This window comes from Mus musculus, chromosome 9, assembly GCF_000001635.26.
Source record: "Mus musculus strain C57BL/6J chromosome 9, GRCm38.p6 C57BL/6J".
Classification (NCBI taxonomy): Eukaryota; Metazoa; Chordata; class Mammalia; order Rodentia; family Muridae; genus Mus; species Mus musculus.
The window spans coordinates 68,745,560-68,773,547 of NC_000075.6; the positions used below are offsets into that span (position 1 = coordinate 68,745,560).

Below are 27,988 nucleotides of genomic sequence, written 5' to 3' on the forward strand. Positions count from 1 at the left end.
ATCTCTCCAGCCACTTTTGTTATATTTTAAAAGGAAACTTGAGAGATGGAGCTAAGAATTTCAGGGCAAACAAAGCTTCTGGGGAGGGCATCTTTAATTTTTTTCTTGTAATTTATTTATTTAGTTTTTGGGTTTGAATTCTAGATTTTTTTTTTGATACACTCTGACACTTGTGGTTTCCTGGTGCTTGTTGTCATATTAAAGGTAAGTCCTAAAAAGAAATCCTAGGGTCTGGAGAGGTGTCTCATCGGTCAAGAGCACTGACTGCTCTTCCAGAGGTCCTGAGTTCCATTCCTAGCAACCACATGGCGACTCACAACCATCTGTAATGGAGATCCAATCCAATGCCCTCTTCTGATGTGTTTGAAGACAGTGATAATGTACTCATATACGTAAAATAACAATAAATCTTAAACAACAACAACAAAGCCTAGACCTACTGGACTTTGTGAAGTCCAGTATTAGCTAAACATTTATTCTGTATGTGTGTATTGTGTGGGGGTAGAATTCTTCTACCAACCAAAGCATTGTGTAGCATCTTGGTGACCCCAGGGTGCCATGGAACATAGCCAAGGCTATGCAGAGCAAGCCCCTCTGTATGTGCTCCATGATCACACTTTCCTGTGCTTGGGAGGTGTCCTGCTAATGGCAGTTCAAAGGGACCTGGATTTCTTGAAGTATTAAAACTCACACACCTCATCAAAGGATTTCCAGAGATCACTCTTAAAACCGGCAGGCAAGGCACACAGAGCCGTTTCTGGATGGTCTTCTTTCCCTGGGGGCTCACGCTGGCCAACCTGCCTCCGTGGAGTTTCTGTATGTGTGGCGTCTAAAAACCTCTGAAAATCGTTATTCACAGCTCATTCAGCACACGAAGAACCATCTCGCTCCATCCCACGTCTATGTGAGTCACTTTTTAAAGTGCTTTTAAAAAAAAAACTGTCTCATGCACATAGATAATTAGAGAGGGGGGAAAAACAAGTAAAAATAAATCGTGTTGTTGAATTTAAAAGCCCAAATGAATCTTAAATACCAAATACATATGTTTCTCACTTTCTTGGCTCACCAAGAACTGGCCACCTTTGCTCTAATCCTACTCCAAGCATGGGTGGTGGCAGTTTCCCTCAACCATAAGTGGTTGATTTAGGAAGAGCATGCCAAAAATAAAGATAATCTCGTATTCAATTTCCCAAATTGCTCAATGTAAATAAAGCCCAGAGAGGCCTGCAGTAGGCCGATGTTGCAGGTTACCAGCCCAGTGTATGTCTCTTTCTAGGCTAATAACTTGTCATCTCGGACAATGATGTCCCAGTTTATATGGTTCTCCTTGAAGACTGTCACCCCCCCAGAAATGGGATGCCTAAAGTTATTTGTTATTTTTGAGTGCATTTACTGATTGGTATTTATATTGGAATGGGAAACTTATTATTGCCTATTATTTCATCATTAAATTTAATGTATGAAATGTGTGATTTTATAGCTATCCATTACCACGTTAATTTAATGCAATGCAAATTGATTGTTCAGCAAGCGTGGCATGCGTGTAAGCATACATTTCAAATTTTAAAATGCTAAGTTCAGTTTAGCTCTGTTTTGAGGGGTGGTCCTTTTATCTGTTTCAATGTAAGATCATGTGTCTGGTCTGAGCCCCACTATCACTAGGTACCCATTGCCTGTTCTACTGTCCCTCAGTTTACCTGTCCCCCACTGTTCCAATGGGCCTGATCTCTGCTTTCCTGGTCTCTTTAAAAGAAGCTTTAGGAATTAAATGTCTAGCTGCATGGTTTTACGATTTGCTGATCTCTCTCTCTCTCTCTCTCTCTCTCTCTCTCTCTCTATCTGTGTGTGTGTGTGTGTCTGTCTGTCTGTCTGTCTGTCTGTCTGACTGTATGAGCGTGTCTGTGTGTGTCTGTATGTATGTGTGTCTCTGTATGCCTGTCTGTATGTATGTCCATGTGTATGTCTGTCTGTATGTGTGTGTCTGTGTGTGTGTGTGTGTGATTTAAGGAGGCAGTACAAGTCTCTGACATTGCAATTTTGAGAATAGCATCCAAGCATGAGAAAACTCTCTCTCACACTTGGGTATTATTCTCACCCTTTGGGGAACAAGATAGGCTTCATCAGTAGGCTGTGTCTGCACTTGCTGTAAGTGGAAAATATCATACTATTTCTACAGAGTTATGATAGAAACTGGTAACAGTAAAAACATTTTTTGTTAAAGCAAACATTTAACAGGAACATTTGGTAAAAACAAAACAATATCAAGAAGAAAAATAACTATCGGCATAAAAAAAAAGAGGCAGGTGCTTACACTTTGTGCTTTTTGAAGACTTCCGTTTGCATTCTCAGCCTACACACAAGAAAGGTCCAGTACCATGGCGCTCTGGGGTCAGCAAGGAAAGGTCCAGTGCCGTGGAGCTAGGTCAGCAAGTCCCCACCACACGTGCTTCTGGCCCGTGGGGAGGACTGGGGACTCTGACCTGGGTGCTTTTGGGCTACTTGATTCCAGATTAAAAAGAAATGACTATACTAATTTTAAAAGGCAAATTATAATGTATAAATCAATTATAAAAATACAATTTTATCATAATTTTTATTTATGTGTATGTATATTTGTGTGTGGGTAGGCCATGTGTCTGTGGATGTGTCTACTTTCTAAAGCCAAAAGAGGGCATCAGAGCCCCTGGAGCCCACCTGATGTGCGTGCTGAGAACTGAACTCTGGATTCTTACATGAGCAGAAGTACTCTTAACTCCAGAGTCATTTCCCCAGCTCAAGGTAGTGTTTGAAATTAATCTTTTTAATCACTAGGTATTAAAGTTAATCAAAATGATGTTGGCTCATAGCACTGTTTGATGCACTCTACATATATTTGTGGAATTTGTAAGAAAATGGGGTGCTTCTTCATTAAATTTTAGTCTGATCACCGGTTCTGTTGTTCTTTGGGTCTCTGTTTCTCTGAGAGGGAGGCCTCCATCTTTAAAAAGTAGCTCGTTGGCAGAATCAACTCTGCAGGGCTCGTGGGGGCTCACAGAGACTGAAGTCGGATCATGGAGCCTGCATGGGTCTGTGCTAGGGCCTCTGCATGTGTTGTGGTTGCTGGCTTGGTGTTTTGGGAGGGGAATTCCTGACAGTGGACGTAAGGGTATCTCTGACTATTTTGCTTGCTTTTAGGACCCCTTTTCTCCTACTGAGTATCCTTTTTCAGCCTTGATATGAGCCTTTGGCCTGTTTTATTGTTTCTTGCTGTTCCATTTTGATTGATGTCCCCGGGAGACCTGATTTTTTTTTCTGGGAGGAGATGATGGTGTGTCAGGGAGTGGGTGGTCAGTAGATCTGGGGGATAGGGGAACGAGGGGGGTAGGGGGAAGTGGGGGGAGCTGGGAGAGATGGGAGGGGCTGGCAGTAGTGGAGGAAGGGGAAGCTGCAGTCAGGATATATTGTATGAGTTTTTTTTTAAGTAGCTGCTTATTAATCCAGACTAGACTCTTGGCTTTCATGTGAACTCTCAAAAGCCAAGGTGAGCATTGAGCTGCTGCATACAGACGTCTTAACACGAGAACACACCACATCTGGTTGAATATATATTTAAAACTACTTTCAAAACCAGAAGAGATTTTAATATGTACTTCTTAGTAGATGATTCAATTTTTTTCATTATTATTCTTTACTATTAGAGACACAAATCACCTTCCATGGTATGCTGATTGAATTTTTTTTAGGACAGTGGTTGACTGGACAGTGTTTTGTTTTGTTTTGTTTTGTTTTGTTTTGTTTTGTTTTGTTTTGTTTTGTTTTTTGAACAGAAGCCATAGAGACTGGATAGTGAGAGAAAGGAGTCTTGATGGAAATAGGTCCCTACTCCGCTGAAAGTCCATACATCTCTGAAATGTCCCCAGGTGTGGCCATCACATACATCCCAACCTAGCTTGGGAGCCATTAGATGGTCTAAGCACAACCAAACCATGTCTGAGAATTGAAAATGACACTGTGTGTTCAGTCACCTTAGAATTCTTTAATCCAAACTTGGAGCATCAGTTGGCTTTCTATTGTTCTTACCTAAGAGGGCGAAGATCGGAATCTTCGCTCAGTGGCTTACCCATGGCTGGATGGTGAACAGAACGAAGAGACTTTTTGTTCCTTGGGATCTCCCTGCGCCTATCATTTTGCTCCTGCCTGGTAGAGCCTGTGAGGTACTGTATGTGCTAACGAGGGACCAGGCACAGATCATGATGCTGCATGCTGGTCGCTTTCCTACCTGAACGCTGTGGTATCTGTTCTTCCTTAAGCCTACGTGGTCTTCCTTACATAGCAAAAGGCAACGGCTCAAGACAGGTTGCATAGCTGCGTACATTCTACAGATTAACAGTAGGTCTGATCCTTCTAGAACCCGGACTGGTTCGCTGTGGGTGCTAAGTGTAAGGTCTCATGCTGGAAGGAAGATGTCCAGAGATACTTTCTTAGTAATTCACAGTTGAGCCAATGATCTGCCTACCCAGTCCTGCAACAATCAACCTTACTCATGAAGAAAGCCAGGCTATGGCTTTAACAAACACACTGGGCTTTCCTCCCAGATACACTTTGATGAGATATTAAAGAGACTGGGGAGCCTGAGTATAGTGTGACAGTGAGAGATTTATCTCCATTGTATGGCACCTAAGCTGTGCTCCGGGGTGGAACTAAAAATGGAGCCTTGCATATGACACCAGGAGATCTACTTGGATGTAACATCAGGAGAACCACTTGGATGTGACACCAGGGGAGCCAGTAAATTTCATCACATGACTGGATGTTTACCTAGTGACTTCATCTGTATATGTGGTCTCAGCTGAGAGGCCCTGCAGGAGACCCTGAAGTATCTCTCTGCCTTTGCTCACCCTGGCATATTTGACTAGTGGCCCACTCCTTCTCCTGGCTTTGCCTGCCTTTTCTCAGCAGTCAGCAGCCTTCCTGTTCTTTGGGTTGCTTGTGTACATGTTTTGTGCTATGGGTCATTTTTAGTTTGTCTTTACAATAAGAAGGTTATGTGAGCCAGGCAGTGATGGCGCACGCCTTTAATCCCAGCACTTGGGAGGCAGAGGCAGGCGGATTTCTGAGTTCAAGGTCAGCCTGTTCTACAAAGTGAGTTCCAGGACAGCCAGGACTATACAGAGAAACCCTGTCTCGAAAACAAAACAAAAAACAAACAAAACAAAGAAGAAGAAGAAGAAGAAGAAGAAGAAGAAGAAGAAGAAGAAGAAGAAGAAGAAGAAGAAGAAGAAGAAGAAGAAGAAGAAGAAGAAGGTGGTTATGTGAGCTAGCTGAAAGGGTACATTTAATCTTTTTCTTTAACTTACTACAGCGGTATCCTTACATCTAAGCTGTACATTTGTAGGACAGTTTATGAAGTTATTACCGGGGACACTAGCAGTTACTGTGGAGAAACTTGTGTACTATTTATTACTGCACATATTTTAGCTTGGATAAGTATTTCCTTTTTATTTTCTTTTGAAAAAGAAAACCTTTTGGGGGTAAGCCAAAGCCAAAGGTCTGGTTTCCATCACATCCTCTGATATTTTCAGCTTTAGTTGCAGAGAGTCTACCTTTTGGGGCACATTCAGTTATTACTAAACGATTATGTTCCCATAGTTGGATGGAGCTAATAAAAAGCGGGCTATTTTTATTTACTGCCAGATTGCACAGGCGTGAGTGTTTCGTTTTGATACAAAGAGGTATATAGCAGGAGGTTTTTTGTTTGTTTGGTCTTGTTTTGTTTTGCAGTGGGAGGGGTCGGTGCTTTGTATTTATGAAATTGTTGAAGGCAAGAGCAGCTCATTTTTATACAAGTCAGCCACGTAAATGTACTAAGCCAATGGTGGTACCCAATGGATGGGCTGGGGTCCCTGGCCTGCAGTGCAGTTTGACCTTAATTCTAAAGGAGGAGGAGGCAAAGTGGTATTTGTTTTCTTTAAGCCTGCCTGCCCTCCGACAGCGGTCCTGTTATCGCAGACATTGAGAGGATGTGAAAGCAAGTCCTGTTTGTACTTATGATAGCTAACGAACCAGTCCTGAGTTATTGCATTTCACTCTTGTTGGGTTTTTTCTTGAACTGTAATTATAGCATGTTAGAATTTATGTTTTCATTATTCATCTTTTGACATTAATTATCTATTGACATGATATTATCTATCATGAGGTTTGGTAATTAAAAATAAAATTATAAAGAAGGAAAACAGTCAGAATGGGGATAGTCTATGGCTTTCAAATCGGGACAAGGGTGATTTATTTTTTTGGCCATGGAAGGAAAATTTAGAAGCACAGTGGCCATCTAGCTGATGACGATGCTTTGCTGAGTGGCCCTCTTTTGTCATGATGCAGGCTGTGCTTTATTGATCACCCAAACATCTACAATGAGAAATTAAAACTCTAATAATTTTTCCTGTTGACACGTGTAGATACCAGCATTTAATGTGGCTGTGCTTTAGGGAGATGGAGTTGAATGTATTTCTCTGGAATGGCAGTCTTTGTAAATCACTCTCAATTACGCATTTCAATGAATGTGTGCTCCTGTTTTATACCAAGAATAGACAGATTAGGGAGTAAATTCCCTCTTTTTAGAGGCTTGAATACAAATCTGATTTCTACTTTCAAAAGAGAAGAGGAGGGGAGACAGATGGAGGGAGGCGGTAGGGACTGGTCAGAGGATGCATCCCACACACATTGTCCCAAGTCCCCTGGGTCACAGCGTCTATCTGCTCATTTAGTTTTCAGGACTGGTTTTCTGAATGGAATCTCCCCTGCCTATGGATGGAGAACCGAGCATCCTCCTGGGCACAGTTCAGTATATGTCTCATTAGGCACCACTCTACCTGACCCTGCTGTCTACAGGCTTTGCTCAGTGGCTTTTTACCCCTAGACAAAGTCAAGCTGAAGTTGTGACATCTTTCCTGGTAACTGACTAGACAGGGAGTGGGAAGTAGATCTGAGTTCTTCAGGCTTTTTCGTGAGGAGTTCCAGCCCCTGTGCTCTCCTGCGTCCTTCCTCCCCAGCATTTCTGGTGAGTACAATGGTCAGAACTCCCTGTGTTCCCTTGAGTACCCCCATCAAGCCCCTAAATACAAGCAAGTAACTTCCTAAGAGTCTGCAGTTGTGTTTCCCAGGGAAACCCTCATGTCACCTTGCCCTAGCAAGTGTTGTTTCAATTACCCAGAAGTCTTTTGAACAATGAGGTCAGGTTTAAGCAATTTGGAAATTCTCAAAATAGCATTGATTGATTATTAGTGGATAAATACAATCAAATATTGGGTTTTTTGTTTTGTTTTGTTTTTTTGGGTTTTTTTTGGGGGGGGGCTGGGTTTTAAGCAGGAACCAAAACAGAATACCAGACAAGTTATTGAAATGGCTCCCATGAAAGAAAGGGGCCAGGAATATTAGTGGTTGTCAAGGGCACAAGTGCTGTCCAAACGGAACCTTTTGCCAGTTGTAGCACTCTGAGTGGATGTTATCTAAGAAGATCTATAGTTTTGCCTACTGCTATAGTGGGTACTCTTTGTGCAGCTCACAGCATGCAGTATTAGGAATGTTTTTATATTTGAGACAGAAGATCTGGCCTCACTATTGTGGAAGAACTGTTTATAAAACACAGCTCGGTGTTAGTGGTGATGAGGATGACGGTGAAGGACGTGAGCTCTTCCTCCTCCTCCTCTTCCTCCAGTTACTAATCCTCCTTCACCGACTCTTCTTCACCTTCTTCTTCACCTTCCTCTTCTTCTTCCTATCTCTTCACTTCCTCTCTCTCCTCCCATTTCCCCATGTGCCCCAGCATTTAACTGTACACACATTTAAACACAAAGAAAATAAATTGAAAGAAATTACAGGGAGAGCCCATTCCGGAGTATATTTTAGCAGTGATCATGCCAACAACAACTTCAGGTCCTGAGTACTTGGGCTCCAGCGCTGTGCCAAGCACGACCTGTCTCGTCCTCATTTAAGTCACTTTATGCTTAGATATCTTTATCTCCATTTTACAGAGAAGGAAATCAGGCCTGAATGAGAGTAAATTGCTTCCTTGGGATATTTTTAGCAACCGACTGGTAGGAACATAATTTCAACCCAGGTTTCATGAACAACCGTCCCCCAAACCACCACAAAGGGTTCTGTTTGGATCCTGGCCTCCCTGGGCTTCCCTTCATTTCTACCTGTGAAATGTGCTTGGAACAGATTTTTTTTTCCTCCTAGAGCTCTCAAATCATATGCAGCCAAATAATGTCATCGGTCACGACAAGTGAATTTGTCAGATGCCTTTCAGAGCAAGCCTGAGTGGCCTGCATTTTATGAAACTCTGGCCATTGCATCCTGGTGCCAATGCTGGTGTATCTGACATCATCACACATCCCTAGAGTGGTGAACTGTGGCATCAACAGGCAGTGCAGAGATTCTTTAAGTGATAAGAGACAAGAAGGCTTCTGAGGATATTGGTACTCCTTCTTTCTTCCATTCCCCATTGACTTCCCTTTACCCTTTCCAAGAGGGAAGGGACATATGACGAGGGAGTTCCCTTGTGGGGAGAACAACTTGGAGCTTATAAGCAGAAACTCTCGTGTACAGTGTCAGTGTACACGGGATTGCTCAGAAACTCTGAGGAGACACAATGCCTGAGAAGCCTTCTTAGCTAACTGTGAATCACCTTCTGGGTCAGACATCTCTCCTGAGGTTTCTCCTACCGGAGAATGAGGAGAAGCAGTGGCCTGTCCCTAAGTTGTTCTGCTCTGTCTGAGTGTCCTTAAATTGCAGATAAGATCTGAAGATTAGAAACTGAAGGTGGGAGCCAAGGAGGTTCAGACAGTAGCTCTCTCTCTCTCTCTCTCTCTCTCTCTCTCTCTCTCTCTCTGTGTGTGTGTGTGTGTGTGTGTGTGTGTGTGTGTGTGTGCGCGCGTGCTTGCGTGCGTACGTGTGTGTGTGTGTGTGTGTGTGTGTGTGTGTGTGTATCCTTTAGTGTCTCCTGAAGCTCTGAAGACTTTAGAGAAGAATCTAGAGCTTTGGATCCATTTATTTCCTTGTCCATTTTATTCACCCACCCCACCCTCACCCCAGGTAGGCAACCAAAGGCCTTGGAGATGCTGAGCACATCGTTTGAATACATTATAGTTTAACATTTCCGCTTGCTTTCTCTCCTCCCTCTCTTCTTTTCTACTTTTTTTTTTTTTTTTTTTTTTTTGGTTTTTCAAGACAGGGTTTCTCTGTGTAGCCCTGGCTGTCCTGGAACTCACTCTGTAGACCAGGCTGGCCTCGAACTCAGAAATCCGCCTGCCTCTGCCTCCCGAGTCCTCTCTTCTTTTCTGTTGTTCCCCTGAACCCCCTTGCCTCCTTCTTTCTTTTCCCTCAAATCAGCAGCGGTACCCAATTTCTGCACTTCTTGAAAGGACATGACCTTCTTGACCTAGGAGGTCAGGATCTGGAAGGAGGGAAAGCATCTTTAAGACAGGAGTGACATAAAGAGTAAAAGCATTTTCCCCGTGCCTTGTAAAATCTCCAGATGCAGGTTTTGATTTTCTGCCCAGCTGGAAAGTCATTTAGTGTTAAGGAGACGTGTGAATTCCTAAATTATTCATCTAAAATTCTTTTTAGCTCTTTTAATTTGTGACAGCGAGTTATTATTGTGTAAAGGGCTAAGGGCATGCATGAAAGGGATGGGAAGAAGGCCCAACCCGTGTTGCTGTGGAGCCCTGTAAGCTGTGTGTGGAGCGGGGTGAGCCATCCCTCCGCCTGACTACCTTCATCCCCCCACCTTCTTTCTCTCACTCCGGGTGGATTTCCAGTGTTGGATTATGCCTGGAGAGAACACAGCCCCTGGGATCACTGTGTTCCCTGGGGAAAATCCTTAGACAGTCCTTTTCCTTCCAACACACACACACACACACACACACACACACACACACACACACACAAGTTTCACACCTATCCCTGGTGATCCAGTATTGAAGAAAGTCTCTCAGCCCTTCCTCAAAGCTGAAAAGACAAAAGAGTTCCTGGGGCCCAAATGATGGCACTCCCCAGGAATTCTCTCTCCCAGTGTCCCTGAGTTATCAGCCATAATCAGCGGCCTACTAGGTCTGTGTTCATGGTATCTGTAATTATATTCATTTGTATGGATGCCCAGGGAATTCCACTGACTGGCCCCTTAAGTGCTTAACTGCAAACAAGAACATGCTTGAATTACAGCATCATTTGGGGTCTTGCACATTTCAAGGGACTGATCTTAAGTTTATATACTGTTTGGCTGTGTGTGTGTGTGTGTGTGTGTGCGCGCGCGCGCGCGCGCGCGCATGCACATAGCTTAAAAAATAAACAGAACATAATTCTGTCTTTTAAGCATTTTTCCAGAGTGTTTTTCAAATAGAACTCTGAAGTATACACACACACACACACGTGTGCAGGGGAACATAATTCTGATCTAGAGGAAAGCATGAATCTGTCTAACTTGAGTGGGAAGATATATAAGCTGACTGCTGAAATTGTATTTGAGTGTGATACCAAAATCATTTCCCTCCCTTTCCTCTTTCCTCTTTTTCTTTTTTTCCTTCTTCTTCCAGATTTAGAATCTTACGGGTAAGCCTCTTTCCAGTGGCTTCATAATTAGGTAGATTAATTAGCACCTGTCTATGGCTGTAAGAAGTAGGTGCACATGGTGTGGACTCGTAGTCCATGCCAGACACTTAAAACAAAACGGTGGGAGTCCCACGGCTGGCCCTTAAGACATCTGTATAAATTAAAACTATCCAGATCCAGCCCAAGGCCTGCGTGCTTTCTTGAGAGCTGGGCAGGTGCATGGGGCTGCAGTGACGATTTGTCCTGATGACCCTGACATGGTGACAAATGAGCTTAAGGACAGCTATTGGAAAACATTGGGAACCTGAGCTCTGTCATGGAAATGTTCTGTCAAATTAAAGGAAATCAACTTAAATGTCAGCCATGCATATCATCTAGGAGGTAACAAGACAAAAGGCCTGGGTCGTCAGACCTGCTGCCCCTTTAAGACTGCTGTTTATTTGGTTTGCAGAGCATGCAAGGGAAGAAAGAGCTTTTAGCAGAGGAGCAGCCTGTTTCCCTGTCTGTCTATCTTCTGACTGTCTGTCTGTTTATAGAGGTGGTCTCCTTTAAACTTTAAGTCCTTATGCAGCCAAGGTCGAGGATGACCTTGACCTCTGTCCCTCCTGCTCCTACCTCCTGAGTGCCAGGATTAAAGGTGTGGACCACCTATTTGTGACCTACATCGCCAACCCACAACAGGGAACTGCCCGTTTCCTTGGATAAGCATCTGCTAAACATCTCAAGACAGTCGAATTTTAAATCTTTTGTGCAAAAGACCTAAAAGGTGTCAAGGCCGCACAATGACATTCCTTGTAACCCCATGTTCCCTGACCTCACAGAAACTCGTCCCCTGAATACCTCCAGTTTCAGTGATATGTTTAATTTGTTTAATAATCTCCAAGACGTTTTAATATTCCTCACACATCATCTTCAAAAATAAATTCATAACAGCATTATTAAAGTCACTCCATCATGTGACATAAATCGAATCCTTTCCCTCTTGGAGATAGGCTTCCAGGCATTGTGTAATGCAGGCTCAAGGTCAAGGGGCACACAGCCAGAAGTACACATGGAAGCAGTTTGAAGACTGTGACACACTGCCTTTCCAAGGAGGTCCCCTGCTGGATGGTTCCTGGGTAGGTGTCTAATATAGTAATATATTTATAATTGGATTTTAATTGCTATCAGATTTTAGTGTGTGTGTGTATTTCAGTTTGCTTCTACCAGAAGGACAATGCTCCAAATGAAATTATACAGTACCTCTCCCAGTGCAATTTGTTTTCCACCAAAAATATATTGGAAGAATAAAACGCACACGGTGATGTCGTTTGCTTTAGTTTATTAACTTAGCACACAAAGTCGTTAGTGGTTTGTTTTGTTTTGTTTTGTTTTCTCTGTGTCTCACTCCAGCAGCACAGGTTTGAGGACAGATCCTGGGCAGTGTGTCATGGAGTCCTAGGAAATGTTCCTGGGTCCTGAAGTCTTAATTCTGTCATCTGTACAATGGGATAGGCATGCTTACTTATCTGATGGGCTAGTTCATGGCACTTAACAGATCTACTTCAAGAGTAGGACATGACACACGAGGGACATAAATGCCTGGGTTATTGATGATTTTACAAGTATCAGGCTTCACAGTCCTCATGTCACTAGTTATTTGAAAACAACGACATAAGGAGTGGGGCTTGGTTTGAAGAGGGAGGGGCTTCACTAGGATGCAGGAGGAGCTTGGTGTGAAGAGGGAGGGGCTTCACAAGCGTGCAGGAGGGGCTTGGTGTGAAGAGGGAGGGGCTTCACAAGCGTGCAGGAGGGGCTTGGTGTGAAGAGGGAGGGCCTTCACAAGTGTGCAGGAGGGGCTGGTTTGATCCCCAGGGCTGCAAAATGGTGCAGGTAATTCTAGCACTCAGGAGTTGGCAGGAGATAGTAGGTCACTTTTGCCTCCAAAGTGTGTTTGAACTGGCTTGGGTTACATGGGAACCTATCACACACTCTCTCACACACATGCACTGACGCAAGGATGCATGCATGCAGGCTCTCAACTCTCTCTCTCTCTCTCTCTCTTTCTCTCTCTCTCTCTCTCTCTCTCTCTCTCTCTCTCTCACACACACACACACACACACACACAAATGCACACACATTCTCTTTGTCTTTGTCTTCCTCTTTCCCCATTTCTCACACACATATGCACACACACACACACACATTCTCTCTTTCTGTACCTTGCTTTCTCTTTCTCTCACTGTCTTTCACATACAGGTGCACACAAACACACAAGACAGCATTAAAACACTGAACAAATTATAAGAGATAAGAGAGGAAATGAGTGAGACGAGAAAGGCTCGGGGTTTGTTAGACTGAAGGCACTCTACGTAGCACTGCACAGCATGGTGGCTGTCATGGGTAATGATGTCCTTTGAACATGAACATTGCAAGAGTAGATTTTAGTCAACTTAACACCAAAAAAAAAAAAAATTAAGAAAATAGGGTATGTGTGTGTGAAGCTATGGGTATGCCAATTAACTGTATCCAGTCACTTTACAGTGGATGCACACGCCAAAACATCACACTGTACTCTGAGCATATGTACTGTTTACGTGTTGTGGATACTTATGTAAACCTGGGGCAGACGTTTGAGAAGACAAGAGGCTTCCAGGTATGGCTGTTGACTGAAGGGTGCTTCTATTAGCCAAGGTCTTAGTCTTAGGTCCTCAGCAGAAGTGCTGTCTAAAGACAAGTAACCAGATGTCTTCCCAGCACTGGTGCACAGCTGCCCATCCATGAGTTAATGCAATAGGTGTTTTTGAAGAGATCACAGCGATAATCCTTGTGTCAACTGGTGTTATCCTATGGCTTAAAAAGTAGATATTTCCCTACTGTTTACGTGTACTCATTTTTTCAAGATGCGCTCGTGGAACTGAGGAGTGCTTCAATTAAAAAAGCATCTGCTAGGGGCTGGAGAGATTGCTGCAAGATTCAGAGGACTTGCTGCTTTTGCAGAGGACCAGGGTTTGCTTCCTAGTATCCCACAGGATAGCTCACAACGATTCATAACTCCAGTTCCTGGAGATCTAGTGCCCTCCTTTGGAGTCCACAGAAATTGCACCCACATGGTATGTGCATTCACAGGCAGGCAAGGCATACTCACAAAATAAAACTAACTTAGCAAAATTACCTCTAGGGCCTTTGCTGAGAATTCCTGCCAGGAATTGTATTTGTGTGACTGATGGTGTAATGCATGCATGACATTGCGTGAAAATGGACGTCAGAGGACAACCGTGAGTCTTTGGAGCTTTTTAAGCACTGCATGCAGGCAAGCAGGCTAGGAGCTTGCGCGATCCTCCTGTCTCCTCATCCCATCTTGCTATAGGAGCCCTGGGCTGGCAGTGTGTGTTCCTGCACTCAGCTTTCTTATATGGCCTCTGGGGGCGCTAGCCCATGTCAGCATGCTTTTGTGGCAAGCACTTTATTCACTGACATCATCTCTTTAGCCCTCTGATTCAAAAGGGAACGCTGAGTGAAGTAACCCAATCGCAAAAGAACACACATGGTATGAACTCATTGATAAGTGGATATTGGAACACCCAAGATACAATTCACAAACCACATGAAACTCAAGAAGAAAGAAGAACAAAGTGTGGATACTTCGGTCCTTCTTAGAAGGGGGAACAAAATAACCATGGAAGGAGTTACAAAGACAAAGTGTGGAGCAGAGACTGAAGGAAGGACCATCCAGAGACTGCCCCACCTGAGGATCCATCCCATATACAACCACCACACCCAGACACTATTGTGGATGCCAACAAGAGCTTTCTGACAAGAGCCTGATATAGCTGTCTCCTGAGAGTCTCTGCCAGTGCCTGTCAAATACAGAAGTAGATGTTCATAGCTAACCATTGGATTGAGCACAAGGTCTCCAATGAAAGAGCTAGAGAAAGGACCCAAGGAGCTGAAGGGGTTTGCAGCCCCATAGGAGGAACAACCCCCAGAGCTCCCAGGGACTAAACCACCAACCAAAGAGCACACATGGTGGGGCTCATGGCTCCAGCTGCATATGCAACAGAGGATGACCTAGACGGTCATCAATGGGAGGAGAGGCCCTTGATCCTGTGAAGGCTCTATGCCCTAGGTAGGGGAATTCCAGGGCCAGGAAACAGGAGTGAATAGGTTGGTGAGCAGGGGGAGAGGGGAGGAGATGGGGTTTTCAGAGAGGAAACCAGGAAAGGGGATAACATTTGAAATGTAAATAAAGAAAATGTCTAATTAAAAAAAAAAAACTGGAAGGGTAGACCTCCCCTCTGGGATGAAATTTCATCCTAAGATGTCCAGTGTGAGCTGACAGTCACAGTCACTGGATGGGTTTGGCTTGAGCTGAAATCAGCAGGCATTTAACAACATTAGATCATCCATCTGTGTCCACTCGTAGGAACCCTGTGGTGATTCTCCTGTGACCAGAAGAAACCTGACCTCACATGAGGTGAACGGCCACACCAGTCCTGGTCTGTGGACCAACACCATCTTATTGCCTGAAATACCAAGGATGATAAATATGAAACTCACTGAGCTGACCTCAGTGTACCGGAGACTAGTGCTCGAGTTTGTGGTATACGCCCCTCATATGATGCAGATCTCTTGACACTGAGGTGACTGGCTTTTGATAGGAACATTAATGTTAATAGGTGTAAAATATAACATCTAATGGATTTTTAAAAAGAGGCAGTCTTACGTTTTACAGCCAATTTGATTTCACTTCTACTGTTAAAGGAAGAGTTGACAATGCAAAAAAAAAAAAAGAAAGAAAGGAAAGAAAGGAAGAAAGAAAGAAGGAAAGAAAGAAAGAAGGAAGGAAAGAAAGAGAGAGAAGAAAAGAAAAAGTAGAACAAAATCCTTTTGGTTCCCTCCATGAAAAACCACCTCCTCCCCCTCCTTTCTCCCGCAGGGGTAAATGAGGACAGATTGTCTGGGGGAAGGGGAGATACTGAGGGTGTTCATAGCCTAAAGGCTACAAAATCAGCTTGAGGAATGGCGTGGCATAAAGAAAGAGTTCTGTTATAGTCTTTGAATTCAGATGGAAGGCTAGCCAATCTCCAGGGAAGTGGGTCTTCTTATCATATGGGGAAACTGAGGCCCAGAGCCGGGCTTACCTCTGCTTAGAGTTCATTTCAAGGCTCCTTGGCAGCACAGGATGGGTTAGAATGGGAGTTCTATTGTGCCCAGTCCAGATGTGAAGAGGAAAGGAATTACAGAAAGGTTATGAGAAAAATAAAACAAAACAACAACAACACACACACAAAAATAGTCGAATCCAGGCAAAGACCTGGCTTTTAGAGAATTGCTCATAGCAGAAACAATGTGCATATTCTTCTCTGGAATGTGTCTGCTGCAGAGCCAGCCTCTGGTTCACCGTTTGGACCTTGGGTCTGCCTGAGTTTCCTCCGGAAAGGTCAAGACTATGAGGCTAACACCACACTCCTTTCTGAGGTGGAGGCTGGCAGAGAAGGTGCTGGAATTGGCATGAATCACAGGTCTGCCTCCTCTGATATCTCCCAGGATATCCATTTTGTTCCTGCCTGGAGGGAGACTGCAGTCAGGGTCCAAATATATAGGAAACAAAACCCAGCAGCATGAATTATTACACGCTGTACCCACCTGAATACAAAAATAGTATTTCTCCCCCCATGTTGCATTATCTCTGGGCCCTGATAGGGAACAGCTTCCAGGAAAAGGAGCAGATACCTGAATGGAGGCCCAGCCGTGCGACTGCATAATAGGATGAGAGGTGCCCGGGGGTGGGGTGGGGGCGCTGGCCCAGGGGAGTAGCCCAGCAAGTCTGCTTTGTAAGAAAGCATGGGGTATGCAGATGAAGGGAAACCTTTCCTCTGGCTGCAGGTGGCCGTCTGCCTGGAATCACCGGAGGCTGAAGCCTGATAAGAATTTTGTTTAGTAGAACAAGCTGAGACTTAGAAGATATGGGCATAGCCCAAAGTGGAAAGTTCCTGACTTTACAGCAGCTTGTCACCTGGAGGGACTGAGTTTCACTGGTGGGAACACGGGCCGGGAGGACATTACAGAGACTAGAGCATCCTGGAGAATCTGACTTATCACAGGCTTATCTAACGGACCTGTAAGGTCAACATCACCCATAGGGATAAGGATACTAAATCACAGAACCCCAACCCTGCGCCAGACCAGTTCTGTTCTGAATCTCTGAAGGGATGCGGGGACCCAGGCATCTCTTCTTTTACCAACATCCTACCTACTGACCTGCAGCCAATTGACTAAAACATTTATTTAGCTTTACCTAAGAGCATTTGAAGATGAATGGTTCGGGGGCCACAGGAGACTCTTTAGGGGATCTTCATGGGATCCCTGACAGGTTTAGTGCTAGCTGGTAACTTTAATCCCAGAACTCAGGAGCCAGAGGCTGCCAGATCTCTGTGAGTTCAAGATCAGCCTGGTCACCATAATGAGTTCTAGGCTAGCCAGGGTTAAATAGTGAGGCCCATCACACTGAGCTTGGGGGGTGGGGGGTAAGGAGGAAGGGAGAAAAGGGCAAGCTGTCCACACTTTTGTTTATTTCTAGTGGTCACGTCTCAGGCTTTAGTTGTGCCTTTGTGACGTGTGTTTCTGTTTTGCCACCCTCCAACAGGGACACTTAACTCAGCCCTTGGTTTTGGCCTGTTAAAAGGAATCCTTCCTGCCCACATACCCCACCCCCATCGCTGGTGACTTAGTCCAGGGCAGAGTAAAGACAGAAACCCCCTAGAAAGAAGTTCTGCCACCAGTCAATTAAAACCCCAGCCTCCTGACCTCCAATCATAAGTTTCTGGCCCTGGGAAATCGCTCTGTAATGGGCTTTAGGCGATAAAGCAACAAGGTTGGAATTGAGGTTACATTAAAGCCTAATTTTCTTATGAGGAAAAATGTGCAAATGAATGTGAAAGTGGCCTACCTTTGTAATATAGCTTCTTGCCAGGGTCCACACACCCTCAGCCCTTTGTCTCAATTTTCTCATTACAAGTCTGCCTGGAGCTCTGGGAATATATTTCATTCAATAACCATGCCGGTCATGTCTGGGGCGTGGGCAGAGAGGAGTGGCCAAGTTTGGGGACTGGAGCCGTCATAGACGTCTTTGCCTTCTAACCACATACCTGGTATGGGGGATGATTTTCTGGGTACTGGAAGATTCCAATCACCCAGTCCACCATCTGTCCTAGGAAGTTGGAGAAGACCTTCCATCCTCATAGTCTGCTTTCACAGACAAAGGAGATACTTTTGATGTGCTGTTTGTTTGTTTGTTTGTTTCTGTTTTGTTTAAGATAGAGTTTCGAGTATCCCAGGCTAACCTCCACATCCCTATGTAGTGGAGGATGGCCCAGGAAATTTTGATCCCCCTGTTTCTACCTCCGAAGCACCAGGACTGCAGGAATGTGACCTTCACAGTCGGTTTATGCAATGCTAGGAATCAAACTCGGGACTTCGTAGATGCTGGCAAAGTGTTCTAATTGAGCCGCATTCCTAGCGTCTTCAGAGGGTAGCTCTAAGAGTATGACTGGGAAAGGGCTTTCGATAGACTAGACCCTTGTGTCAAATGGAGCAAAGACTTTGCCTGCGCTGCCACAAAGCCAGTGGGGCTTCATATAAGTCAGCTCTCTGGCTGAATCCCAGTTCCCTCGAATTTAAAAGTCTGGAATAGACACTTCCCAGCACATCCTAGCTCTGTGGTCCTCTGTCTGGAATAATGGCCACCGTGGCATCTGTCCACATTGCCCTTCCCTTAGAAGCTGTACCTAGTTCCTGCTCTTCCCCACAGTGGAACCGAGCCCCTCCCCCATTGCCCATTGTAGGACCATCAGCACAGAGCAGGGAAATGAAGAATAAGAGGGAGCAATATCACACTAACTTTCCAGCCACAGCAGCAGAGGCTGGCTGGAGAGAGACCGGAGTTCTCCGAGGGCACAGAACTGCTGAGCCGCCAGCCGGAAACCCTGGTTACTCTCTTGCAAACAGCAAGAGAGGTGATCCAGAAATACCAAGCAAATATTTTTCCTCTTACATGTGGTTCTTATTTCCCTGGTGTTTCTAGGCAGTATTAGCTGTATGCTGAAGCGACCCATCTTATATTGCTCAGGATCTCATATACACAGGCATGATGGTATTATGATATTATCACTTTTAATGCTACCATAATTTTATAGCCTGTGGTATGTATATAGGGGTCCTTATTATAACATCTACTTGGGCCTTTTTATCAGGCGTCATCCTTTCTCTGTTGTCAGCTACATTGCTGAGGGCTTTGAGGGCTTCCTTTAATGCCGTCACTCTATGGTCTCAGGTTCTGAATTGTCATTTTCTGCTTTTGTACGGTTTCCTTTCGCTCCTATGAGCTTCGTTACCTGCTCGTGAAGAATGTGGCTCCTTGGAAGTCAGGACAGCGGGCAGCCCCAGCCCTGCCCAGGGTCTTGTTAGGAGTGTATCTCCTCTCATCCTCAGCATGACAGATTTGAGGTTCTGGTGCACATGGAAGCCGAAACGAATTGCTGAGATGAGACCCCAAAGACAAAGAGACGTGTGAGTGGCTAAGTGTTTCAAGGGGCAATTTAATCATTGCTGACTTCGGACTTTCTGGGTTGCAGAAATTGTCCCTGTAGCAGCAGAGGCTCTGTCTTTTAGACATTGTTAGAGCCTGAATCACAGTGGGGGAGTGGGCTTCCAAAGTTATGGGATGGTATTTTTGTAATTTCCCTTCAGAAAGGATGCTGTCTGAATCTCTCTCAGGAGCTAAGCACATCCCTGCACTGCATACAGCCCTCAGCTCTGCCTCCTGCTAGCACTCTACCCTGGGGCAAGAGAGGGACCTCTCTAAACCCAAGTTCCCTCTTCTAGAATAGCGTGGCTGTGACTTAGTTTATTTTACTTCATAACCTGAGGGATTAGAGACAATGATATTTTTTAAGAGCACTAACAAACCCTTCATTATATCTTAGTTATTTTTATTCAATCGCTTTACTAGATCATAAAATATAATGCTTTAGGGCCTAGGGAGTTGGCTCGGTTGAAACAACGCTTGCCTCATGAGCATGAAGACATGAGTTTGAAGCCCTCCCCAGAACCCACAGTTAAGTCAGATGTGGTGGTGTGCACCAGGGAAGTGGAAACATATGGATCCTGGAGCTCACGGATCAGACAGGCCGGCTCAACTGGGGGATCCCTGGTAAAATCAAGAGACTTTGTTTCTTCACAAACAAACAAACAAATGAATGAACAACAACAAAACAAAGTAGAAAATGACTGAGGATGGCAAGGTTGACCTTTGGCTTCCATACACAAGTGTATGTGCATATGTGAATGTGCAGTTGCATGCATAAGACACACACACACACACACACACACACACACACACAAACAAATACACACATGACGACGTATAACCTTTAAATGGGCAGATTTAAAACAAAACAAATGACAATCAAAACAATCTTTTCCTGCAACAATGACCTTCTCCACTGAGTACCTGTCAAAGTCTGACTTGATTGGTGGAAGATGGAGCCCACATTTAGCTTTGATTCAAGATGGTAGTACAGGGCTGGAAAGGTAGCTCCGTGGCTAAGATTGAGCATGGGGGCTCACAGCCATCTGTAACTCCAGTCCCAGGTGATCTGATGCCCTCTTCTGGCCTCTGCAGTTACTGCATGTCCACAGCACATATGCATACATGTAGGCAAACACTAATATACATATAATAAAAATAAATACATTTTTTTAAGAAGACAGTAAGCTACTTAAATCTTAAGACTGTAGCTTAAGGATTTTGACATAGGATAACATCAGCATAACCCCATGCCTAACCACTTCCAAATCAAAATAGGTACACTTGGCCTCAGGAGGTTTTCCTCCCAGTGATTCTGATGGGCTTTGTTGTGTGCACATGGCTGTCCACACTGACTTTTCTCTTCTCCCGATTCATCGTGCTTCCTCTCATACTTTACCCATCACCTCGGCTTCACAGAACTCCTGTCCCTCACCATCAGGCACCCCTTTCATTTGTACCCCTCTTTCTGTTGACTTTGCCCCTTCTCTTGAGCTGTCCAGTGAGTGGATGTTGGTCTCCTCCACAGAGCTATAGCTTCTTGCTTCACACATTGGCTGTCACTGTATCTTTATATCCTCAGAGCCAGCACACCAGGCATGTGAGTCACCAACTTCAGTTCTGGCACTCTGGCTTCCTGCTGCCATCGATGTCACCCGTGAGAATGAACTGTGATGGATACAGGAAGAGACAGAATTAGTTTGATTTTTTTTTTTCAGTTCTAGGGGAGTGAACCCAGGACCTCATACCTGCTAGGCTGCCATCCCAGTCATCCTTTAATTTTCACTGGCTTTGAACCCATTTGTCTTAGTCAGGGTTTCTATTTCTGCGCAAACATCATGACTAAGAAGCAAGTTGGGGAGGAAAGGGTTTATTCGGCTTACACTTCCATACTGCTGTTCATCACCAAAGGAAGTCAGGACTGGAACTCAAGCAGGTCAGGAAGCAGGAGCTGATGCAGAGGCCATGGAGGGATGTTACTTACTGGCTTGCTTGCTTCCCCTGGCTTGATCAGCTTGCTTTCTTATAGAACCCAAGACTACCAGCCCAGAGATGGTACCACCCACAAGGGATGCTCACCCCTTGGTCACTAATTAAGAAAATGCCCCACAGCTGGATCTCATGGAGGCACTTCCCCAGCTGAAGCTCCTTTCTCTAACTCCAGCTGTGTCAAATTGACACACAAAAGCAGCCAGTATACCATTCCTTAGCCCACATACACATACACACTTACAAACATGCACATGCATCCATGCATGCATATGCATCCACCCACATATACAAGCACATACGAATGCGCTGTGACACATCCTGATCAACCGTTACCTGTAGAATACTTTTGAGAAGCCATCCTGTCCTTGGGCGAGTCATCCCTGCCTCTGTTTCTTTGTTTATGTAGATCACTCCACAAAACTCTTCTGAATTATCTGAATCAAATGTAGGACTTATGCCAACACCTTGTCTTTAAATCATCCTCCAAGATCCCAAACCCTCATGTATTAGTCTTTTTTTTTTCTTTTCTTTTCCTCTTGCACCTTAACTTCATGTTATTGGTAAGCTGGTGAAGTATTGGTAAGCTGGTGAAGTATTGGTAAGCTGGTGAAGTATTGCCCTCATTTCACAGGAAGGAAGAGGTGAGGTGAGCCTTAAGACCTGACCTCTCCGCCTTAGGCATTTCCAAATGCATTTAGAGCCAGGTAGTCATGCCTTTAACCCCATCACTCAGGAGACAGAGGCCGGAAAATCACTGAGTTCGAGGCTAACCTGTTCTAGAGAGAAAGAGTTTCAGGACAGTGAGACTTATACAGAGAAACCCTGTCTCAGAAAACTAAAACCAACAAAAACGTACTTTGAAAATTTTTAATGCAATCTGACTTCTTTCTGACTTGATTTTATATGTGAAAAAAAAAAAAGGAAAAGAAAAACAGAGCAAACCATTCCTTCTGCCTTCTTCTGCAAAGGTAGTGCCACTTCAGAGGTGATGGAAGGGGTGGCTTCTCTCCACCTTTACCCCTGGCATTCCAGCTGTTCGTTCCTAATGACATCTCTCTAGGCTCTCCCTCTACAAAGCCTTCCCTGAGCCCACCACTGCTCACCCCACCCCATCCCCCACCTCTGTGCCTAGATTCCGGCATCTGTGCAATGGAGTTACAGAGCTGTTCCATTTTAAGTCCTCAAAAAAGTACAAACGAGATTGAGAAACTTATCTGAGAGGAATTTTGAAAGGTCTGCTCCAAACTGTTTAGCTATTTTTCCTAAGAGCCAGAAGCACAAAAGAACACACTCATTATCCCATGGCTTCCCAGATCTCACCATGAAAAATAATCGCTGTCAGATTCTCTGGGCTTTCGGTTCATGGGGCTCTTTCTTAAGGAGGAAACGGGACTGGAGTCCTGGCTCACAAGAAACATCACCCTTTCCACCTACACCCTGTTCCTCACTCCATCCACAGCATCTGTTTATCTCCTGTAGGGTTATGCTAACACTACACACACTGTAGGATGATTGGCACTGCCTTCTCTCCCCTTCGCTCTGGGCTCGTTGAGAGGAGAGACTGTATTCTAGTGTGTGCCCAGCCTGGTTCCTTAACCTCAAAGTTACAGTGTCTTTATTGAATGAGAAAATGAGTGCTTGAAGAAACAATGAAGGAGGTTTTATGGTTATCAAGCAGAAGAGACTAGAGCCCGGCTGTTTCTAGGAAGACAGGAAGGTTTCCTTTGTCTGTTTTTCCAGCTGCTTCATTTTAGACTTTTGAAATCTTTTTACATTCAAATGGATTTACTGATATTGTATTTTACAGCAGGTTAGATTTGGAATGCTTCCATACTTCCTTTGATGAGCGGGAGACTTCAAAATAGAGCGCTTGGAATTTCAGAAGCCCCAGCACCACAGTGTAACTACAACTCTTGACTGTTTTCCTTTTATCAACTATTGACTTTGAAAGAGTCAAGTGATTCTAAAACCCAACTTCCCGAAGTCTGGGAGCGAGTTCCTCAAACGCGTTTAGCAGTCAAAACAATTCTATAGAGGACAAAAGAGGCAACGGAGGCATTTCTGTTTCAAATCAAAGTTTGAAATGTCTCAAAATGAGTAAAAGGTTGACTGCTGGATGGTGAAGTATTTTTAGTAGGAGAGAATTTGCTTCGGGAAATACCCAAGGCATACTGTATTATATTGAGATGAATAGACAGGGCCTAGAGAGATGACTCGGCAGTTAAGAGTACTAAGTGTTCTTCCAAAGGACTTGTGTTCAGTTCCTAGCTTCCACACTGTGGGGCTCACATCTTAACCCATCTGGTAAGTCCAGCTGCAGGAATTCCAATCTGTCTTCTGTCCTCCATCATGGACACCCATGGCTAGTACACATGTACACTCACCACAGAATACATAACAAATTAAAAAAGACAGTACATTCAGACTAATAAGAGCCAAAAGGACCTGGGTGAAGGAAGACAAATGTCTCTTTATTCATATCCATGCACTAAGATATAAACAAGCCTGTGAGTGGGGACCTAACCAAAGCACAGGGCACTACCAGTTATTTGAGCAGACTTCTTAGATGGCTTCTTCTTAGGATTTGCTTCCTGTCATTCATGGAACTTCTCGTGCCTGCAATCCACTGGAGTTCTGTTTTGTTCTAATCAGATTTGTGGGCACAGGCAGTTTGTGTTGTTTTTTTTTTTTTTAAAAAGAGGCAACTTTTCACATTCAACTGCCTTTCTGAGAATTACCCATCTATGAAAAAGTAAAAAGAAAGTGGCCCCATTACCATTTCTGAGAATCGGGCTTAACATTATCATAAATTATACAGTAAACTATCTTGGCCTCAGATGGAAAGGTGTGTGTTTGTCTTTGAAGCTGATGTATTTTGACAGCGCACCAGGAGGCAGCTCGCTCTGAATAATGGGCTAGATGAGAAGAAATCACTCCCTTAAGTGAGCCTCTGCCAGACAGGGGGTAAATGAACCTCCCCACCTGGACACCTTGCAATTCCAGAAGCATTGATCACATAAGACCTTCGTGCTCCTGGGAACCAAGGAACAGCTTGGTTATATCTTTTCTGTTTACAAATGCTTAGGGAACTCCCTGCTTCCCCCTTGGCTTTATGCAGTGTTTGAGGGCTGGGGTGGGGCCTCAGTCAGAGCTGCAGATCCCAGCTGCTGATGCCCAGGGAACTAACTAGCTTAGCTTTTTAGGTCTTGGCTTTTCCCCTCCACAGAATGAGCATCATGTCTGGGCTACATGTTCTCCACTCTGCCTGCTCCATCCTAGACCAGAGTATCTATGATAGATAAGTGTCTTTGTCTGGTACCTAGGAGAAAGTGGAGCACGGGGTCCTTCAACTCAACTTTCTTCCAGGATAAAGTGGGCCCTGTTTTAAGTCAGTGGAGCAACTATCCAGCTCCAAGATTGTGTTGTCTCTACCTGAGTCCTAAAGTGAGGTCCACAGTGAGGTGATAGGGCTGCCTGGAGGGTTGGGGTTTCTCTCTCACCCATGCCTATTCATTACATTTCCCTATACTCTCTCTTCCTGCTAATGCCATTTTCATCACAGCTGTATGGCCATAGCGCATGCATCTCTTTCTCTTACCAAGTCAACACTGTTAAAATGTACATCTTTGGGCCAACAAGATGACTCAGTAGGTATAGACGCTTGCTGCCAAGCCTGGCGGCCCGAGTTCAATCCCTAGGAGAGACCCATACACAGGGTGGAAGGAAGAGAACTTCTGCTAGTTGTCCTCTGGCCTCCACAAGCGTGCTGTAGCAAATAGAGCCAAACACTCACTCCTTCTCACTCTTAAGATAATTAATTAGTATAATAGAAATAATAAAACATTAAGACGCAAATTCTCCAGTAAGGGCACTGTTTTCTGAAAAGGTGTGGAAGGCCAATGGTGGGCTCTTGCATGGTGACCTCACATCTATTCAGTCTGCTCTGCCAAGACTGATTCCCAAGTTATAGATGTGATAGTACTTACACAATCTATAATCCCGTAGGAGACAATGCTCTGGGCATGTCTGTGAGGAATTTATCTATATTAGAGTTATCACGTCTCACCCGTTCTATTCCTGGGCTGAGGTCCAGGACTGAATGAAAAGGGGAAAGGAAGATGCGCACCAGCATGCCTCTTTCTGTGCTTCCTGACCACAGACGCAGTGGAACCAGTTGTCACGAACTCCTACCTCACTGTCTGCCCGGCCATGATGGAATCTGTTCCCTCAAACCATAAGTCAAAATAAAGCCTTTCCTCCTTAAATTGATTGTTGTCCGATGCTTGGTCACAGCAAGTATAAAAAATAACGCAATGAGTCTTCGCTGCTGGGCCCCCCAGCCAAATCATGTCCTCTCTCCTGCACGGGGCGCACTTCCGTTTCTTCACATGGCAATATTTATCCCTCCAGTCCCACACCAACTCTTGCCTTCCTTCAGAGACGATAACTTCCTGGCGTCCATCTCTTGAGTCTCCCTTGGATGGTCATTACTATATTGCTTCGTGCTGGGATCCATGTTGTCTGGAGCTTCTTGGCTGAAGGAAGCTATATGTCAAACCTTCCTTCTTCCTCGCATGGCTCTTTGGAGGCAGTTTGAGTCTCTGAAACCCCACCATACTAGAGTGTCTACGGGAAGATGTGCTCTGTGGGACTGGTACCACAGGTGGACAGGAGTCCCATTAGCAGCACTGTCTCTCTCTGATAAAGAGGTCCAGGTCTTCCATGCTGCCGCAGCCACAGCTGCAGTGTATTCTGGGAGGTAGTCTGTTTTGGAAAACACATGGTTAGAATGAGCAGGGCTGAGGCCAGCAAGCCTGGGGTGCTGGCTATCTGATTTCACATGTTCCCATCTCTCAAGTCAGCCAGGCTTCCTTTAAAGGCAGTGGTTTGTAAGAGATCTCTGGTCGGTTTGTGATGTAAATGGTGCCCTTGAATGTGGTTTCGATTTTCATTTTTTCTGGAGTATTCATTACAAAGCCTTCATGGTGGATCACTTCCCAGAGAGAGTTGCCAGATTGGAGGAGTTGAAAACCAGCTCCCTCATGCACTCTAGAGTTAGAAAAACAGGAGTTTCTTCATCGTGCAAGCCCCCCATGTTAAGCCCATGGGAGCTGGAGCCCTAAGTGGGAATCCATACACCTCCTACCACAAACACCAATGTAATAAACATGATCTGTGCTCTACTATCATTTTTTTTTCTGATTAAAATAGATGCTCTTGTGATTGGTGATTCTTTAAAAATGTTTTTATCAACTAATTAAAAAAAACTTTAGACAGGGATTTACATATATATCCCAGGGTGGCCTTGATATATTACGGCTGAAGATGACCTTCAATTTCTCACCATCCTGCCTCCACCTCCCAAGAGCTGGGATTATAGGCTGGGGCCACCACACATGGTTAGTATGCCGCTAAAGATCAAACGCAGGGCTTCATGCACGCTAGACCACTCTCTGCCAACTGAGCTATATTCACAGCCCCGGTTATTGATTTTAAAACACCACTAAGAAGCTTGCCAGAGTTTTTAATTAATAAGTAAGTCCTTGACTTCAGTGACTTGGGCATTTATGTAATATTTCATGTTATCTAGGCAAAGACCCTGGGTACATTGCCGTGATGTGTGGTCAAACACTGGCCTTTCAACCAGAAGGACGAACTTGCTTGCAGAGATTGACAAGAACAAATGAATGAGCTCCCTGGCAAGCTGATGGTAGAACCAATTTCATCCCAGGATGTCAGAGCCCAGCATCTTTCTAAATCATTTTGCAGGACTATCACTCAACTCTAAGAATGTGGACCGTAAGACTATTTGATGTGACTGCTCAGACCCACCTTCTTTCGATCACGGCACAACAAGCATTAATAAATAAAGATACAGAGATGACATTTGCATGGGGAGGCAGCCCCTCCCAGCAATGGATAATTTGTGTGCTAAGATCATGTTTATGTGGCCCCTGTCATCCTCAGCTGTGTGTGTTAGAAGTGTTAACTATCTAGTCTTTATGTTTAAAGCTGAAACACTGGATTTGGTGGGAAGTCTACAGCAGCCACAGGAGAAAGCTGAAATTTCATCTCGCCGTCACCTTTTCCAGATTCAGTCGGGGTTAGGAGAGAAGGAAGAATGACACTGGATAGGCAAGGCACTGACACAAGTTCCCTTGTGTGTGTGTGTGTGTGTGTGTGTGTGTGTGTGTTTAGTGTCGCCCCCAGTTGCTTCTGTGGTGAGCCAAGTATTCAGCTTCACAATTAAGTCTAAACTTAAAGCTTTGTTGGCTGAAGCGAGGACTTTGCAGAGTGACATTTCTGTTTTAAGGGCTTGTATGGAGACCATATTGCTGGCATAGGAATTCAGCTTTGTGGAGCAGGAAACGGTTTCCGGCTCTAGTGAATAATGTTCCCAATTTCAGATGGAAAAACATCGAATATCATGATTTTGGCCCTCAAAGAGCAGCTATTCGTGACTGCCACATTGAATGCTGTCTCTCGTTTTGCTTTGGCAATGAAGGGGCCAGTGTACCACAATAACTTTGGGTAAGCTGATTTTATGGCCTTAGAAATTGTGAAAGTGATTGAGATTAGTGGATGGGCTGGTCCAAATGTGTCTTCATATGTATCTAAAAAAAAAAAAAAAAAAAAAAAAACGACAGTGTGTATGTGTGTACATGTGGGACCTGTATGTATGTGTGTGCCTTTGTGTATATTTTTATAATTTTATAAACTGATTTTTAGATGTACTTATTTTCTGTGTATGAGTATTTGCCTGGGTCATGTATGTGCAGCACACACATGCTTGGTGCCTACAGAGGCTGAAAGAGGGCATCAGATCCCTTGCATGTGTGG

General features: G+C 44.5%; 1 protein-coding gene and 1 long non-coding RNA gene across 2 annotated transcripts in view; both read left to right on the top strand.

Annotated features, from left to right (window-relative positions):
* The window catches only part of Rora (RAR-related orphan receptor alpha), a 734,843-nt gene that overhangs the window by 92,156 nt on the left and 614,699 nt on the right, over positions 1 to 27,988 (top strand). The gene's annotated exons all lie outside the window — the stretch shown is intronic.
* 9530091C08Rik (RIKEN cDNA 9530091C08 gene) lies at positions 19,787 to 27,763 on the top strand. The gene has a single exon (NR_033299.1). It is a non-coding gene; the product is annotated as an RIKEN cDNA 9530091C08 gene (long non-coding RNA).